Source organism: Heterocephalus glaber, unplaced genomic scaffold (assembly GCF_053883595.1).
Source record: "Heterocephalus glaber isolate CG9 unplaced genomic scaffold, H.glaber_assembly_v1.0 deba00000943, whole genome shotgun sequence".
NCBI lineage: Eukaryota > Metazoa > Chordata > Mammalia > Rodentia > Bathyergidae > Heterocephalus > Heterocephalus glaber.
This window is the reverse complement of record NW_028258175.1, coordinates 2,133,425-2,150,900: the sequence shown is the minus strand read 5'-3', so window position 1 is coordinate 2,150,900 and position 17,476 is coordinate 2,133,425. Positions and strand designations below refer to the sequence as shown.

Genomic DNA, 17,476 nt, shown 5'->3' with positions numbered 1-17,476 from the left:
GCCGAGAAAGTAGGCAGGGAGCAGGTCAGACACCAGGCAGGACTTACCAGAGCCAAGGAGTGCAGGAGCTCAGAGGCAAGAAGGGAAAGGGTCTACCCAAGTTGTCGGGCCCAGACTGTTAGGCCCACTTGTGTCCCTGCACCTCCACGTGTCGGTGCCGGGAGTGAGTGAGTGAGTGAGTGAGCGAGCGGTTGCTTCGGTCAGAGGTTCTTGGAGCTTCAAGGACGAGAAGCCTGTACGGAAGTCTAGGCAGCTGCCACCCCCTCCCCCTCCCCCCTTCCAGTGTCACCAAGTGAGGACGTCTGCTTGGGGCCCAGAGCCATCTCCAGAGCAGCCCCTCGGAGGCTGGCTGCCAGGACCCAAGGCGACCCCTACTTGAACAGATGAGCCCCTTTCTTTGGCAACACTTCCTCACCAGAGCCCTGGTTATCAGGGAAGAACATGTCAGGGAATGTGCGTTCCCAAAGGGAAAACCTGGGGCTCTGTCCCCAGAATGTGCAGGGGGTCCTGGGTACCAGAGGCCTCCTTCACTGGCCTCTGTGGGCCTCACACCAGGCCCAGGGCACAGTTCTAAGCGCCAGGCATTGCGGCAGACCCTGTCAGTTCTCCACCCGCATGTCCACGGCCCCTCCCCAACTTCTCCTTGCCAGCACCCACCTCTGTTCCTGGGGGCCCAGGCTCCAGCCTGCAGTGCCCTCACCCCACTGCCCCGACGTGGACGGGGACCTGAAAGGCGTCTGACGGGTCCCCAGGGTCCTCCTCCTGCATCGGGGTCTGCTGGACACACCCCTCACCTCGCCTCACCAGTCTTCCTGTCCCGCTTCCCTGCTCCCCCATCAGGATCGCCTCCGAGCACATCACTTGCTCTTCACTCCGTCTCAGGGTCTGTTTCTGAGAAACCCAAACTAGGGCAGCACTGAAGCCAGGCCCCGGGGGACGTGTGCTAGACAGCACTTGTTCCCCGCCAAGTATCTGCAGCTCCCAAGGGCGCTTGGTGACCCATCCCCCAAGAAGCAGCTGGGACGGACCAGAGCCCAGACTCTGAGGACTCCAGAGCAGAATCAGCCTGGGTAGGGTCACAGCTTCCTGGGGAGAGGGCCACATGCCAGCCCCGAGGGACACAGGCATCCAGCACCATGCAGTACAGCAGGTCTGGGGGGCAGGAGCCAGGTCGCCCAACTTATGCCCCACTCCCAGTACTTCTCAGAGAGGATAGATGTGCTCGCCTTCCAGCTCTGTTCAAAGTACTTGAGATAAATCAACTTAAAGGAGGAAAGGCTTATTTCGGCTCTTGATTTCGAAGTTTCAATCCATGGTTGCTTCAACCAGTTGCTTTCAGGCCTGTGGTGAGGTAGAAAGGCATGGCGGAAGTGCACGGTGGAGGAGATCTGCTCACCTCTCAGCCACCAGGAAGCAGAGACAGTGGGGAGAGGCCAGGGTCCGATCTCCACTCAAGAGCTCACTCACCCCCAGGGACCTACTAGATCCACCCAGGCCCATCTCCTAAGGGTGTGGCACTTCCAAGCCTTCCGCTCAGGCACAGGAGCCTGTGGGGGACATTTAAGGTCAAAGCATAACAGATACGACCTTGGGTAGTTCTTGGACCTGGCTTTAGAAGACACAGAACCCTGGTTGAGGATGTAGCTCAGTGGTAGAGCACTTGCCTAGCATGCCCAAGGCCCTGCACTGCAAAAATCAGCTTCAACCTGATGTAGAATCACATAGTGAAAACAGTCTTTCTTTTGAAATTTTTAAAAGATTTCATTTAACACTGGGGTGAAGTTCAAGGGGAGAGCACCAGCTGCGTGTGTGTGAAGCCCTGGGTTGATCCCCACTAATACAAAAAAGAAAGAAAAATAGCAGGGAAGGAGGGAAGGAAAGAGCGGAGGAAGGAAGGAAGGGAGGGAAGGAAGGGCCCCTTTTAAAACACTTCCGCTGAATAACTTTTGTTTTGAAAAAAGCGAAGGAAATTACAGAAAGTGTAAACTGGTACATACCACTGTGAGAATCAATGTTAACATTTTACCATATCTGTGACAGACATTTTTACTAAAAAAAGACAAAACATGACAGAGAAAGATGAATTCCCATCACACCCCCGCCCATCCCACTTCCCAGATCCTCCCGGCCCCCAACAGCCACTCTCCGGGTTTTAGAGACGCTCCTCACTTGGGCAGGCACTCTCGGCTGAGGAGCACAGTTCCCAGCTCAGAGTGGCTGAGAGTACAGCCCAGCAGGGCTGCGGGACCACAGAGCGGCTGGCCTTTGCTCTGTTGCCATCACACAGCCCTTCCCAGCAGCAGCGGCATCCTGCTGGCCTCCCACGGTCACAGAGTTGTACTTCCACATGGGGAGGGGCAGGAGCTCATTAGCACTCCCGCTGGAACACTGCGCTTCTGGCTCCAGAGTGTATTCTCCAAAAAGAGGATGAAGACCTGCCACCTCCAGCTGCTGCACACTGGAGCTGCCTCCTGCCTCTCTGATCGCTGTGGGTTCTGCCGGGCCTCCTGCCTTTCCTGGCCAGGGATGACTTGCGCTCTGTCTTCTGGTGGGTCTGGATGCTCCTGCTCCAAGCTGTCAGTGGCCTCTGTCCCTTTGCCAAAGCATTATCATATTTTTCATCTCAAACCTGATCAGCTCTCTGAGCTACCCGGTTGCCAGTGTCACCGAGGTTCCTCCCGAATCCATCAAGCCGTGTGAGCGGGTCCCAGCACCACTGCCCGGAGCATGGTGGCAGCCATCCAAGGGAAGTGACACTAAGACCATCGCCCTGAGTTAAGAAACACTCGTCTGCCCCGACTGGGGTGCGAGGAGGCGCCTCACAGAACACCTGGGAAAGTGCCTGAGTGCCATAATTTCCCCTAGCACAGCGACTATGGATGCAGCCAAGACAACAGCCCCGAGGATCACGTTCAGCCTAAACTTTGCAGTTTGAAACGTCTTGGTGTATAGACACTTGAGGACAGGGAAAAGCTTTTGTGACCCTTCTTCATGGCCCCCACCAGGACCAGAGACACCTGAGCCCCCAGTGAATGCAAAACACAGCCACAGGGAAGGTATGTGAAAACCGGAAGTCCCTGGCCTCACTGTCACCTGGTGCAGGGAACAATCATTAATTGCCTAGGAGCACAGAGACATGTCATCACCGCCATCACCGAGGTCTGTGCTCTCCAGGCAGAAGAAATCTAAATGGAGAGGATCTGCATTACAACGCGTCTTCTATGTAGGCGTAGAAATCATGGCCAAGTTTCATTTTTGCGTTCTGATTTCCAGATTGCACCCATCAAGACCCTCTGGAAAGTCAGCATCGCTGTGGAAACAGCCCCGAACCGGCATGGGTGGTTTATCCCTGGGAGTCAAGGACAAATGGCTGCAGCCTTAGGAAAAGCTGCTCTAGGTCTTCTGTTCAGATCAGTTGTATTGGTTCAGTCCTCCGAGACGAAGGCCAAGAGGGTCAGGTGTGCAAGCAAGTTATTGGCAAAAATGCCTGGGAGGGAAGCGAAAGGGAGGGAGCCAGAGGAGGCTGGGAGGACAGTCAGACTGCAGCAGATCTGCACTTGGGAGGCAGAGAAAAGGAAGGGAGCGGACCGGAAGAGCCCTACCCCGCAGTGCAGTGTGAAGAATGTTTCCACAAAGCCAAGGGGAGTCCTTGAAAGTGGCCTGTCAGAGGGGCCCTATGTCTTCAAGGTGCCCAGGCACATAAGGCTGGAGTCAGCTTGTGGGGAGCAGATTGGAGCCTCCTATGTGAACACAGTTGGGTCTCACTGCTGCCTTGGTCAATTGCTTTCCTGGGAGTCCACGGTCTGAGTAGCACAAGTTCATGGCTGGCACAGTCCACCCCTTGCCCTGCACAGCCATTCCATGTATCCTGTGAGCCTCTCTCTCTCCAAGGGGAAACTTGGAGAAGGGAGGTTAGCAAAACAAACTACCACTCCTTTCCCCCTTGCCGTGGTTATCTGCAGATGTAACCAGTTCTCCTTCCTTCCCCTTCCACTGTCCATCTGAAATTAGCCACTCCCAAACTCACTTTGGCAGGGTTTTGCTTTTTGCAGTACTGGGGATTGAAACGGAGGCCTTGTGCATGCTAGGCAAGTGCTCCCACTGAGCTGCATATCACTAGCATCTCACCTTGGTCCTGATGAGGTACCTGTAGTGTAACCCAAGCCTTCAGCCCAAGGGCATCAAATCCTTGGTTATAACCAAAGGGTCTGATAACTGGATCTGCATATATTCCTCCTTCTTCCCCCTCTGAAAAGCAGCCCTGCCTTCTTCTGCCAGGGTGGTGACTTCCCTTCTTGTCTGCTGATCCCAGAACACATATAGTCCCAAGTTTTCTAGCAGCAGCTATAGCTTAAATTTACTGAGATCCTTGCTGTATCTTCTCTTAAGAGAGCTCCCTTTTTTTTGGTACCAGGAATTGAACTTGGGATCTTACACTTTCGAGGCAGGCACTGGAACCACTGAGCTAAATCCCCGCCAAGAGAGCTCCCTTTTGGGGGGAGCAGGACTTCCCACCCTGCAGAGTGGAAAGGGAGGATGGGATGTGATTACCCACAATGCATTTAGGCCAACCTCGACTAACTCCACTGTGGGTAGTCAGAGGGCCAGCTGAGTAATCAGGGAAGGTTTCTGCAGATGGTGGCCTTGAACTGAGTAGCCCTGATAACTGCACTGCTATTAATTTAAAAGTGAGTCACTGCTATTTTAGCTTTCTGTTACTGTAAAATACCTGAGATAATCAACTCATGAGGAAGAAAGGTTTATTTTGGCTCAGAATTTTGGAAATTTCAGTCCATGATTGGTTGGCCTTATTACGCTGAGGCTAGGCCGTGGATGTAGCTCAGAGGCACAGTGCCTGCCTGGCAAGCACAAGGTCCTGAGTTCGATCTCAGGTACCAAAAAAAAAAAAAATTATATTGGGGCTTGTGGTGAGGCAGCACACTATAGCAGAGGTACCCATCCACCGCACGTCCAGGAGTGAAAAGGAGAGGGGAAGGGACTGGGATCGCACATCCCCTCCAAGGGCACACCCTAAAATCTCCCATTAGGCCCTGTCTCCTAAAAGTTGCCAATAGGGCCATCTTCCAATAGCGCCAAGTTTAGGACAAACCCTTTAACACATGTGCCCTGAGGGACACTTCTTATTTCTGTTCTTTTTTTCGGGGGGGTGGGGTGGTCTCACTATGTAGTTCAGGCTGGCCTTGAAATTACTACGGAGCCCAGATTGCCCTCAAACTCCTGGTGAATCCTCCTGTCTCAGCTTTCCAAGTGCTGGGATTATAAGCATGCACCACCATGCCCAGCTGCCTGAAGGACTTTTCATATCCAAACTAGCAATAGCCGTGGCCAGGAGCAGGTCAAGGCCTGACTCCAGTCCTGCCCCTCTCTCAGCTTCAGTTTCCTCATTGGTAAAAGAGGAAAAGACCCTCTAAACTTTAATGTCCCGGGACTCAATCATTAGATGCGTGAAAACATTCCCGCTTCCTCCCTCTGTGTGCCCAATAACGAACCTCTCTGTGTGACGCGGGTGGGGTGCCTTACCTAGGACTAGAACAGAGTCAGGTGGAATTTGACACTCCTGACATTGGTAGGAGGAGGAGAGGTGGGAGAGAAAGAGCAGTCATAGAGGAGTTGTTTTGGAGAATAACTTGTTTGGGAAAACAAAGAAGAGGGGACAGGTGTTTTAGACAGAGGAAAATTAATGTACAAAAGCATGGGGAGATAGGTAGCACACATTCTGGAACAGTGTGGCTGAGATCGAGGCTGAATGGAGGAGACAGGTTCTCAGCACAGCCATGGCCAGTAGGCTCTGAAAGATAAGGGCCTTGAGTGCCAGGGTAAGGAAGACAGGCTTTGCCCTGGAGGGAACAGGGTGTCCTTGTCAACTTCATGCCAGGGAGCAACCTGATTTGTTCTTTACAAGCTGGTGGCCAAAAGGGACTTGGGGTTTAGAAAAATGACTCTACAGGGCCGGGGATTTAGCTCAGTGGTGTTGCCTCCTGCCTCACAAACACAAGGTCCCGAGTTCCATGCTGGTTCAAAAAAACAAAAAAGAAAAGTAAAAATGACTCTACAGAGACAGGAAGTGAGGAACTGAAGCAATATTCTCAATAGCAGAAGTTGCCAACGAAAGGCCTGTGGACTAGATTTGTCCCCACTGCATATTTCTTTTGGCCCATTCAATATTTCTGAATTTTGGGAATTGATTTCAGATGCCTAGAAGTAGGAAGACTTTACATTAGAATACGGATTTCCAGCTTCTTTGAAATATCAGCTGGCCACACCTGGCCATGAGGCTCCAGGCTGTGTCATACACACCACGTCCTCCCTGACACCTGACCTCACTTTTCTTTTTCTCACTGATGTGGATCAGACCCAGGGTGTGGGGTGCACTAGGGAAATGTTCTGACACTGAACTACACTGCCCCACCGCGACACCAGATGGGCAATTTTTGTGAGCATTTTACTTATTGGATCTTGAGTTTGCAATCCTCGGAAACTCTAGAAATGGCTGGCAAGAGGACACTGAGTTACGAAAACAGCCCGACCAAAAAACTTAGACGCAACAGAGAAGTTGCGTGTGCGTGTGTGTGTGTGTGTGTGTGTGTGTGTGTGTGTGTGTGTTGGGGGCTGGCTTTCTCATTAAAGCGAGCGCTGCAGGCGCTGCAGGGAGGAGACGGGAGAGAGGCTGCAGCCTGGAAGGACGAGCTGCCCAGTCTCATCTCTGTCCTCTTCTCGGCCGCACATCCATCCAGGACACCAACTTCCGGTTAACGGGAGGACAAAGCCCCTTCGCGCCGCGGTGGTTTTCCGCGCGCCCTCCGTGTCAGGAGCCCTTTCTTGCTCCGTCTGGGCGGGCTCCGTCCCTTCATCCCTAGACGCCCCTACACAAGGCCCCTGAGCGGGGTGGGCCCCGTACCCCGGCCCGGCCCTCCCGAGCGGGCTGCGCGTCTGAGGGCTCGCGCGACATCGATGCGCGGAAGGACGGACGGTCGGACGTCCAGCACGGGTGGCCGCGCCGCGGTCGGCGTTTGCGAGCACGCACGGGGGACCGGGGAGCTCGGATCTGCGTTCCCCCCTGAAACAGACCCGGGCCCCCACCAGTGCTGACTGGGACGGTCTGGGGCAGCCTGGCCCCTCGGGGCCCGGCAGCGGGACCAGGTCACCGTCTAGACTCCCCGAGTCCTCGCTAACCTCGTTCCTGCCCCTCGTGGGCCCTGACCTAGAAAAGGCGGGCGGGCGGACCCGCGGGCTCTAGGACCCAGCGGGCCGGAAGGCGGGTGGGCGCGCGCGGCTCCTGGGCGCGGGGAGCTCGGCGCCCGCGGCGCGCAGAGGGGGGCGGGTCGCGGGGGGGGGGGCGGAGCGAGTGCGCGTGCGCGAGGGCGAGGACGCGCCGCTCCGAGTGGACAAAGGGGCGGGCGGCGCGCGCGCGGCCGGGGGCGGAGTCGCGAGCCGGGCGGGCAGGTGCGCGCCGGCGGGAGGGCGGAGCCGCGATGCCGCGATGGAGCGCAGCCCGGGTGGGCGCCGGAGCTGTGGCCCGAGCGCCAGGCGGAGCGCGAGCCGGGTCCGCAGCCGGAACCCGGGCCAGACCGGGGCTCGGGACCGCAGGGCCGGGCTGCTCGTAGCGGCGGCGACAGAGCCCCCCAGTGGGTGAGGGGCTTCCTCCCTGCTCCCGCCGGCGGCCAGGACGAGAAGCCCCGCAGCCGGGGAGCGCAGGGTCCCCCCACCTCATCCGGGATCCAGCCAGCCCCAGGAAAGCGGGGAGGGGGCGCTGATCCAACACCGAGCGTCTCCCCCGCGGGGATCGCCGGAGACTCCCGTGAGCCGAGGACGGCGACCTCCCCACGGTGCCGCGAAGACTCCCTCTTCTGTCTGCCCCCCGAGGCCCCGAACGCCGTGCCCCCTCCCGAGATCCCAGTCTTTACAACTCCACACCTCAAGACACGGAGACCCAGCTCCGAACGCCCCTAAATCAGGGGACCCGGCCCCCCAACTCGGGTACACAGAAACCCCAAATCCGGACCCGAGGACACCAAGAGATAGTTCTCACCAGCAAGAAGCCTCCACGACCCCCTTTAAAGACCTGGGCCACAGAGCCACTCGCACCTCAGCCCATGATTGTGGCGCCCTGAGCCCCCCGGGCAGGGCGGACGAAGACCGAGACGGCGCCCAGGCCCCCTGCCGCGGCGTCCCCGCGGCCCCAGCCCAGGTAAGCCTGGGCCAGGTGAAGGTCGGCAGGTGAGCGGTCACCGTGGTCCCTAGACCCTTGCGGGTGGGGAAGGAAGTATTGGATGCGCGCTCCCCCTCCCCAGCGTCGCCATGGAGCAGAGGCTGAAGGACGCCTCTTTGTGTCTGGCTTGGAGGAGCCGCCCCCTCCTCCCCTCCCTTCCCCCACCTTACACTCGGTCCCTGAGGTTTGGGTGCAGCACCGGGCCCCAGGAGGGAGTAGTGATGGGACCCCGTGTTCCATGGAGAGGGGGAAGAGGATGGAGCGTCTCCCCAAAAACCTGAGCCTGTAGTGTTGGACCCTAGGTCTTTGGAGTATATGTACCCCTCCCCCCAAGGCCAGGCTGAGTTCTCAAGAGAACCGCCCCCTTCCCGGAGAAAACCCTGGGCATCTGAAGGTGAGGGTGGCTGCGACGTGTGGCTCTAGGTGACGGCTGGAGCTCTGGGTGTGTGTCTTTTGTCTGAGAGGGCAGGAAGGGGTGTGTTTGGAAGAGTGATTGGGAATCCCTTCTTTCCTTGTGAGTGCCTGCTCCCCACCCAGGCCAAAGTGCAGGTCTACACCAGACCAGACTCTGGTCCCTGCAGGACAGGCACGAGGCAGCCCTCCCGGAGGAAGGAGTGGATCCTGGGAGGAGAGGTGATCTAGATGGGGGACCCCTTTCAGGCCAGAGCACCTTCTGTCCCTATGTGTCCAGGGACAGCAGACCAGAGTCCTCCCTTCTGACCTCCAGACAGCCAGGACCAGACCTAGGGTAGGGGCAGCATGTGCTACACAAGCAAGGTACCTGCAGTCTCTGGCTTTAGCTGTCAGGGAGTCTACACAGCAGTCTCCCATCCCAGCCCTCAGTGAGGTTCTCACCCTCAGAGGCCCGTCCCCCCATGCTGAACCTGGCAAAGAGAACACTGGTTTCCTGGGTCAAACCCCTCCGCTTTCTCTTTGAGCCCTCTGCAGGCAGGCACTGGTGCTGAACCCAGGTGATAGTAAAGGGAGGCTCTGCAGGTAGCGCGCGGTATAGGTGGCTCCACCAGTAGTTCCTTTGTTCGTTTATTCCTTCAAAGCTCCTGGCAGTGCCTGTGTTGTATCAGGCACTGAAGTCAGGGTCCTCTTCCCTGCACCCTGCTTCTCCTGATCACAGAGCCCTGAGCTGCTCCCAGTTTGCCCAGCCTTGCTAGATTGGGCCAGTTGAGGTGCCCTGGGCTGACCAGTTCTTGACCCCAGCCTTGAGGTCCCTCATCTCCAGGTCACTGTAGACCTGGGGACCCTGAGCCTGGACAGCTGGCGCCTCTTTTCCACACTTCCCAGCACCTGGGCCCCCACCCTATCTGCTGCTGGCATTGGCCCATGGCTGAGATGCACTGGGCAGTTGTGGGGAGGGCTCTAGAGCACTTCCTCTCAGACCTCTCCTAGCCCCTCCTGCAAATCCAAGGACAGTTGAGGCAGCCATTCTCAGCACAGGATGTGGGAGAGCCAGCTCCCCTGAAGACTGGGTGACCTTGGGCAAGCTCAAGGCACTTCCCAGAGAGAATGACAGAGAGCCCGCTGCTTACCATTCACTCTGCCGCCATCGCCATCGGGGCAGATGTAGATCCAGGGCATCCAGGTGTGCTCGCATCATCTGAGGCCTCACTTCCCCCAAGGAGTCGGAGCCTAGGTCCTTGTCACACACCTCACAAGCAAGGGAGTGGAACCAAAGGCTGAAGAGCAGAGGTTGGAGTCACTATCCGTCCCCAGGGAAAACTGTTAGAGGAAGACCTCCCCTCCCCTGGCCCGCAGGGGCTCCCCACTGAGGGCAGAATAAAGTAGCTGCACAGCCCAGTCCTGGGGTCGGCCCTGACCCCTCAGGCAGCCTCCTCCTCTCCTCCTGGCCGCTGCCCATGTTATCCTCGTCCTCCCTCCTTCATGCACTGTTCCCCTGACCTAGAGCCCACTCTCAGGTGCTCAGCAGCAGCCTCTGCCTCCGCCGCCTCTTTTGATCTGACTTCAGCTGCACGTGGTGGGTTGGTGACTTGGAGACAGGGAGTTTGTCCCTATGTGCCATGAGAGTGTTGCACAGGAAACCAGGGTTGTGTCGTTCCTGTGCCACGGTGAAAGTGTCACACTCAGAGCTCTGGATCTTGTACAGCACAGGTTATAAAACACAGCTCACAGATGCATTTGGTTGATCCAGGTTATTTCACATGTTTGCATTTGCTGTCAATGGTAAAAAATTTTTGTGTGTGTAGGGGGACTTCACATTCAAAAGTGATTTGGGAACCAGACACAGTAGTGAACTCTGGGAAGCTGGGGCAGGAGGATCGCAAGTTCAAGCCCAGCCTGGGCAACTTATTGACTTAGAGAAACCCTATCTCAAAACAAAAAATAAAAAAAGGGCTGGGGATGTAGTTCAGTACGAAGGTCCTGGCTTCAATCCCTGTACTGTCTCCCCTCCAAAAAGAAAAAGATTTGAGGGTCCTTTTGAAAAGTCAGGCAGTGTGGCAACCACAGGCCGGACCCAAAGAATGGTTGCCTTTTTTTTTTCCTGAGACAGGGTCTCGCTCTGTAGTTCAGGGCGGCCCTGAACGCACTGTGTAGCCCAGGCTGGCCTTGAATCCACGGCACCACTCCCGCCCAGTGTGCGCTACCATGCCCACCAAACCCGGCTTTTTCTGACAGGGCACATTCTCCCCAGCTCACCCAGCCCCACTTGGCCTGTTCACCCCTCGACATAGCCCATGGCCCCTGCTCCTGGCATCAGGACCTGCAGGCCCAGGGTGAAGCTAAAAGAATGTCTGCTCAGCAGGTGACCCTCGCCTGTGTGTCTTGCATGTGTGAGTCCCTGGCTCCCCAGGTGGGTTACGGCTCATACAGGGCAGCGTCCCTCTGGGTCTCCAGGGCTCATCGCTGATGCGAACTCAAACTTCTGGGCCTGGCCGCACTTTACACCTTGAGCCCCATCTTCGCCCTCACTCCAGCCTGTGCCAGAGCATTCGGCTGCCAAAAACCTCTTTGCATCATGCTACTTGGAACTGAAGTCCAGGGTTCAGGGGTTGCTAAGGACTCTCGGACGAGGGTCACTGTGGGCTGAAGTTGACCCATGGTCCACAGAGGACTGGACCAGAGTCCTCGGCTTAGGCTTCCTCCTGGTTCTGATTTGCTAGGACCGAGTTCTAAGTTTGGGTCCAGCAAGGGGTGGGGGCCTAGATCCAGCAGTCTCACAAACATTCATGAAGCTGAGGAGTGTTGCCAAGTAGCTGGGCTGGGGCCAGGGACACGGCCCTGGGAGAAGTGTGAAGACCGTGGCAGCCTGAGGGCAAAGGAGGCGGCAGAGCACCAGGATGAGAGTGCAGGCTCTGTGCTCTGCCTGGGTTGCACCTCACCTGGCTGCTGTGTGGCCTTTGGCAAGTCTCTTAACCTCCCTGGAACCCAGGGTAGTTATCTGTCTGTAAAGCAAGGACAGTACCAACTTCATAGGGTCATCCAGGCTCACAGGGCCTGGGACGGTCTGCCACATCAAATGTGCTCAGGAGCTGTGGGCTCTTACTAAAAGGGGCGTAAGCCGAGGAGGTTATGCTTCCTTGGGAGCTGGCTGGGAGGTAGAAGGCTTTGGGTGCTTCCCCAAGAAAGGGGAGGGGCCTTCAAGGGGCAGTAGTTCACCAACGGCTCTGCGTGAGGCGCGGGGTCCAGGTGGCCTGGCCAGGGCTCCCTCGGGAAGGCCAGATGAGGCCCCCATGGGCCCTTCGTGGGAGTCACCACCAGTGAGTCCCAGGCCAGCTCCCCCTCCTTAGATTCCAGGAAGCAGCAGCAGCTAGGCCTGGGAGGGCCAAAGTCCCCCTCCAGACCACCCCTCCTCCACCCCCATTGCTTGGCCACACCTGGAGAGCAGAGGGACCCACAGTGCAGCACAGCCCCCACTGGGGAAGCTTGTCCTTGTCAGAGCGGGAAGGAACCGGCGGCATGGTTCTTAATGTCAAGTGCACCGCGCCAGGCAGCGGACGCACTTTTTGTTTTAGAGGAGCACCCCATAAAACCCAGAGCTGGCATTTGGACCCTCCACAGGCATGAGCTGTGTGGCCTTGGGCAAGTCGTTGTCCTCTGGGTCTCAGTTTCCCCTGCTATAGAACGGGGCACCACCAGCTCCTACTTCCTGAGGTGGCTGTGAGGACTGAAGGAATCTATTGCAGGTAAATCACTTGAGCTGCGCCTGCTTCTTAGGGTTTGAGCTTATGATTTCTCTCGCACCCTGCTGGGGTAGGCAAATGAGCTGATCCGAAGCCAGGAGGCCTGCTGTGACTTCCCACAGTGTCAGCACTCCTTCCTGGGGCTTTAGCACCCTGGAGGGAAAGAGAATGTTCCCATAGCTGGCAGAGGCTGGGCTGGGGTGGTCCTGGAAGGCTAGGAGAGTGCAGGGCTGGGGCAGACAGGACAACCGAGTCTCCCTGCTCATGGTCAGGCCCAGAGAGGGTGCACAACCCTAGCCCCACCTCCCTGGGCAGAAGGGCCTTACCTGCTCCTGAGCAGAGGGCTCCTGGCCTTACGGGGAGAAGGTGCTCACTCCCTGGGAGCCCAGGTGTCTCCAGTAGAGCTGAAGAGGCCAGCAGTTAGTGTGGCTTGGCTAGAAAGCACACTGGACCCAGCTGTGTGGCTTGGGCAAGAGTCCTAGCCTCTCTGGGCCCAGATCCCTGTCTGTAGGAAAGGGGACACCTCAGCGCCTGCCTCGAAGGGCCACAGCGAGGACTGAGTGGGTGGGTGTTTGCAGAGCACGTGAATGGTGCCTGCTGTTAATCTTGAGCCGGAAGCCTGAGCACAAAGGGATGGACGCTGAGGGCACAGGGCAAGGGGCTTTCCTTGGTTTCCTCTTCTGGGACTCGGGGCAGATTCTGGCCACACTCCGACCACTCCCACATAGTCCATGAGGTGGCAGGCCGAAGCACCCAGTAGGGCTGAGCCCAGCTTCCACCGTGGCTGGACGTAGGCACAGCTTTTCTGTCCCAGGCCTCTGTTCGCACAGGAGCCGCAGCAGAGGAAGTCGGTAGCTGAAGGCTGCTCCGGGCACCGTGGAGGGCGCTGCTGCGGGCAGAGCCAGTCCGAGTGCAAGGCCCAGGCCATGGCGTGTGTCTGCGTCTCGGGCCCAGTACATGGGTCAGCTGCCGGAAGTCCGCTCAGGCCCAGGTGCGGTGTGCTTCTCAGCAGCAGTGGGAGCCAGCTCCCTGTGTGGCCTCCCAGCCCTCTCTGACACTGGTTGCCCCTCCTCCTCTGCATGTGCTGCACGCAGCCTTCTCGCTGAGGCCTGTGCTCAACACCTGTCAACAGTTTCCTTCCCCTTCCTGCTTTCCCTTTCCCTCCAGGACTTCTCACTGCCTGACACACATCTCCTACCTTTGCCATCATCTGCTGCCAAACAGAACCTAAGCTTCTTGAGAACAAGGTGGTTTGTGTGGCGCGTAGATGGATTCCAGATCTGAGAATAAGCCAGGTACATAGTAGGTGCTCAACAAACATGCCTGGTATGCTCTGGAACCAGACATGCTCTCCAAGCCCCTGCCTAGCTGTGGACCCTAGACACTGCACTCAATCATTGTTTCTGCTGTGAGCTATAATGGGAATAATAAACAGCTTCTCCTAAGATTGTTGGGAAGCTTAAAAGACTCACTGTGTATGAAGAACTTTTGTGTTCTGTTTTGTTTTGTTTTTGCTTTTGCAGTACTGGAGATTGGACAGGGCCTTCACACTGAGCTACACCCCAGCCCTGTTTGTAATTGTTTCCGTTCTGAGTCAAGGTTTTGCCAAGTCACTGAATTTCCCAGATGAGACTCAAACTGGAGATCTTCTTGCCTCAGCCTTCCAACTGCTAAGACTGCAGGCATGCGCTGCTGCGTGCGCTACTTCAGTGGCATGTGGATGCTGGCTCCTACTAACACTGCTAGAACCTGCACCATGCTCTTCCCCTCTTACTGATGAGGACATGGACGCACAGACAGAAAGGGACTGGGCTAGAGCTCCTTGATCAGGAGCAGCGTAGCCTGCCTGAGCCTGGGCTGCTGGCTGCTAGGCGAGGCTGCATCCTTGTCTGGCCCTCTGCTCACCGGCCATCTGCCCGGAGGTCCCCATGTCCCCTAGTGGCCACCCAGCCAAAGCCCCTGCCAGTCTGCACCATGTTACACTCCATGGGTACCTGGGGGAGTGGGCCTGGCTCCCACTTCCCACAAGGCCAGGAGAGGCCAGGCAGCTTGTTCAGCTCCAGGCTCCAGCTGTAGGCAGGCAGCGTCACAGACTATTAATAGCCACCAAGGATGTGCCCGGGGAAGGGGCAGACTGCGTGCCAGCTGGGAGGGGAGGGGAGGGGAGGCTGAGGGTGGAGCCAGACACGGTGCCTCACACGCAGATGGCTCAGGGAACCCACTGCCAGGCGGGGGCAGTAGTGGAGAGTGCACGCTTCCCACTCCTCGGCTTCACTGGGACCGTCCCAGCTCTACCTCAGTGTCCTTGTCTGGGAGATGGCTCAGATGGCCACAGCCCCTTCTAGCTCAGGCTGCCTCGGGGTGACATTTGACAGACCCAGGACAGCTCCCTGGTTGGAAGAGGAGCCCAAGCCCCGACAGCAGCAGAACCAGGCCTGGCCCCTCTGTCTACCTAGTTCTTTTTTTTTTTTTTGGTACCGGGGATCGAACTCGGGTCCTTACACTTGCAAGGCAGGTGGTGGAGCCACTGAGCTAAATTCCTGGCCCTCTACCTAGTTCTTTTGTTGGTGGTGGTGGGTTTTGTTTTGTTTTGTTTTGTTTTGTTAGTACTGGGGATTGAACCCAGAGGCTTTGCATTTGAGCTGCATCTCCAGCCCTCTTGTTTTTTATTTTGAGACAGAGGCTCACTAAGCTGCCCGGGCTGGGCTCGAACTTCCCATCCTCCTGCCTCAGCCTCCCAGAGTGCTGGGGTACAGGAGGGCACCCCCACACCGGGTCTGTCAGGCCAATTCCTGCCAAGCCTGCCCTATGCCAAGCACTTTAAGACATGCTCGTTTCATTCCCACTGGAGTCTGCCATATGCAGTGGGCATTTGCAGCCCCGTTGTGCTGATGGGCAAACTGAGGTTAGGCTGCTGGCACAGCCTGGCCCAAGGTCATGCCACTGAACAGGGGCAGAGTTCAGATTTGGACCCCGAAAGGAAGACAGGGATATTCTGTTCCCCTTCCCCCTTTGGAAATGGAATAGAATGTTTGGTGGGGTCTATGTCTGTAGCAGAGGACTGTAGGGAGGAAAAGGTCTTATCTAGAGGGGCCCCTGGTTTAGTGTGTAGACGTGGAGATTTCTCAGGGAAGAAGGTCCTGAGCCTCAAAGTAGTCCTGGAAGGCACAAAACCACTAAGTTAGCTCATTTCATAGATGGAAACCTGAGGCGAGGGTGGCTAGCCAGGCTCCCAGGGGCCGCAGCAGAGGCCGGAACCCCGCCAGCCTCCTGACAGGCTCCACCTGGGGCCAGAGGGCCTAGCACGGCCTTCCCCACACCTGGCACACAGGTCAGATTGCTGCTGTGGCTTAAACCAACGTGAGGGGCAGGGGCGTCCTTCAGTCAGTGGAAAGCACAGATAGCCAGCCTGGGATGCCTGTTTGGGGACAGAGAGCACAGCCTGGCCCCGGTGGGGACCAGGGGCACTGGGCCAGCCATCAGCCCTCATGGCTGGCAGGTGGGTGGCCCCCTGTCCTGATACCCACCTCTGGGATCGCCTGCTCCCCAGCATGCCTGGCCCCTGGCCCCCCAGGATTGTACCTGATGCGGTTTGTGTTCACTCACTTCCCCTCCTGTCCCCAGGGAGCCGTTTGTTCATCTACTCAGCAGGTGTTTATGAAGTGCCTACTGTGTGCCAGGCCCCACGGGAGCTCCGGGGATACAGCTGGGAATGAGACTGGACAACAAAGTTCCTGCCCTCTAGGTGCCTGAGTGCCAGTGGGGAGAGACATTCACAGTAAATGCCATGGGTCGGTAAATTATGTAATACACTTGAAAGTCATAGGCTCTGCTTGGGAAGAAGTAGAGCAGAGCGTGGGGGATGGGAGGGCGGCCCTGCTGGAGAAGGCGCTGTCTGGGCAGAACTGGAGAGGGGCTGTGTGGTGTGGGGAGAGCTATGCCCAGGGACAGACGGGGAGGGAGGGTCACCGCAGAGGGGTACGGGAAGGGCCCTGGGGAGAGGAGCTGATGGAGGTGTGGAGTGTGGGGCTGGGAGAGCGGTTAGGAAGGCCAGGGACAGTGGGGGTGACCAACCAGCTTAGGTGCGGGGGAGCAGGCTCCTTTACCAACATCCGGTACGGACTCTAGAGTTACTTTATGCAAGAACAAGCAGATGAGAACCTTGTTCTTATTTCCCCCCATTCCGAGACAGTGCACTCACTGTCTGGAACTGCCTGGCCCCATCCCAAACTGATATGGGGCCCAGAGAGGAGGCGCTGGTGGCAGCTGCTGTGTCCCACCAGGAAGAGCCCCCTGCGTGGCTGGGAGCAGGGGTACAGCTCCTGCACGGCACTGGGCACTGTGAAATTCAGACGCACTCATCTTTCAACCCAGCAACCACAGTTTTAGGGTTTACTGTAGAGACACATCTGCACATGCTGCAGAATGACTTATAGACAGGGCTACTCACTGTTGCTAGCAGGAGAAGGCTGGGCATGACCTGCGTCTCTCTCGGTAGGTGTTTGGCTAAATAAATGTCAGAGTAGCCACATGTGTCTTTCCAGCCCTGGGCCCTGGCTCCCGATTCTGAGCAGTTCCTCTCTGCCGGGTTCCCTGTCCTACCCTAGGGCCTCTCCTAGCCTTGCCTGGGTGCTGTCCACTCCTGTGGTGCTGAAGACAGTGGGGCTGCAGAGAGGCCTGGAGACAGGAGTGGAATGAGGGAAACCAGGGAAAGAGGCGTTCTGTGTCTGGCTCTGCTGCTACTCATGAGCTGGGCAAATTTGGGCAAGTTGTTCAGCCCTGCTGAGTCTCAGTGTCTTGTGAAATGGAGTTTCTACGAAGATTAAATGACAGCAGCATTGTAAAGCATTGGCACATTGAGAAAATTAATGGTCATTCTTATCAGATAGTAAAGCATAGTGGTTAAGCTCTTGGACACCAGAGTGATGGTGCCTGAATATGAATCTTGGCTCTGCTACTTCTCAGATGGATGATTTTGATAAGGACCATGAATGCCCTCGATTTCCTCATGGATAAATTGGGGTCAGTAATAGTCCTTATGTTAGTCGCTTTCCTATTTCTGGGACAAAATACTCAACACATGTTTATTTGG

At 56.9% G+C, this 17,476-nt stretch overlaps 1 protein-coding gene across 4 annotated transcripts in view; it reads left to right on the top strand.

Moving 5' to 3' along the window:
- Sbk1 (SH3 domain binding kinase 1) overlaps nucleotides 1-17,476 on the top strand; it is a 48,003-nt gene that overhangs the window by 17,066 nt on the left and 13,461 nt on the right. The window contains exon 1 of one of the 4 annotated variants that reach the window (XM_004856014.3): nucleotides 7,488-8,209. The exons of 1 other annotated variant lie outside the window; for it this stretch is intronic. The gene's annotated coding sequence lies outside the window, so the exon portion shown is untranslated. Of the gene's footprint in view, nucleotides 1-7,487; nucleotides 8,239-14,530; nucleotides 16,176-17,476 lie in introns of those variants that run through there. 2 more of the 4 variants (XM_004856015.3, XM_021237375.2) reach the window with 2 other exon arrangements.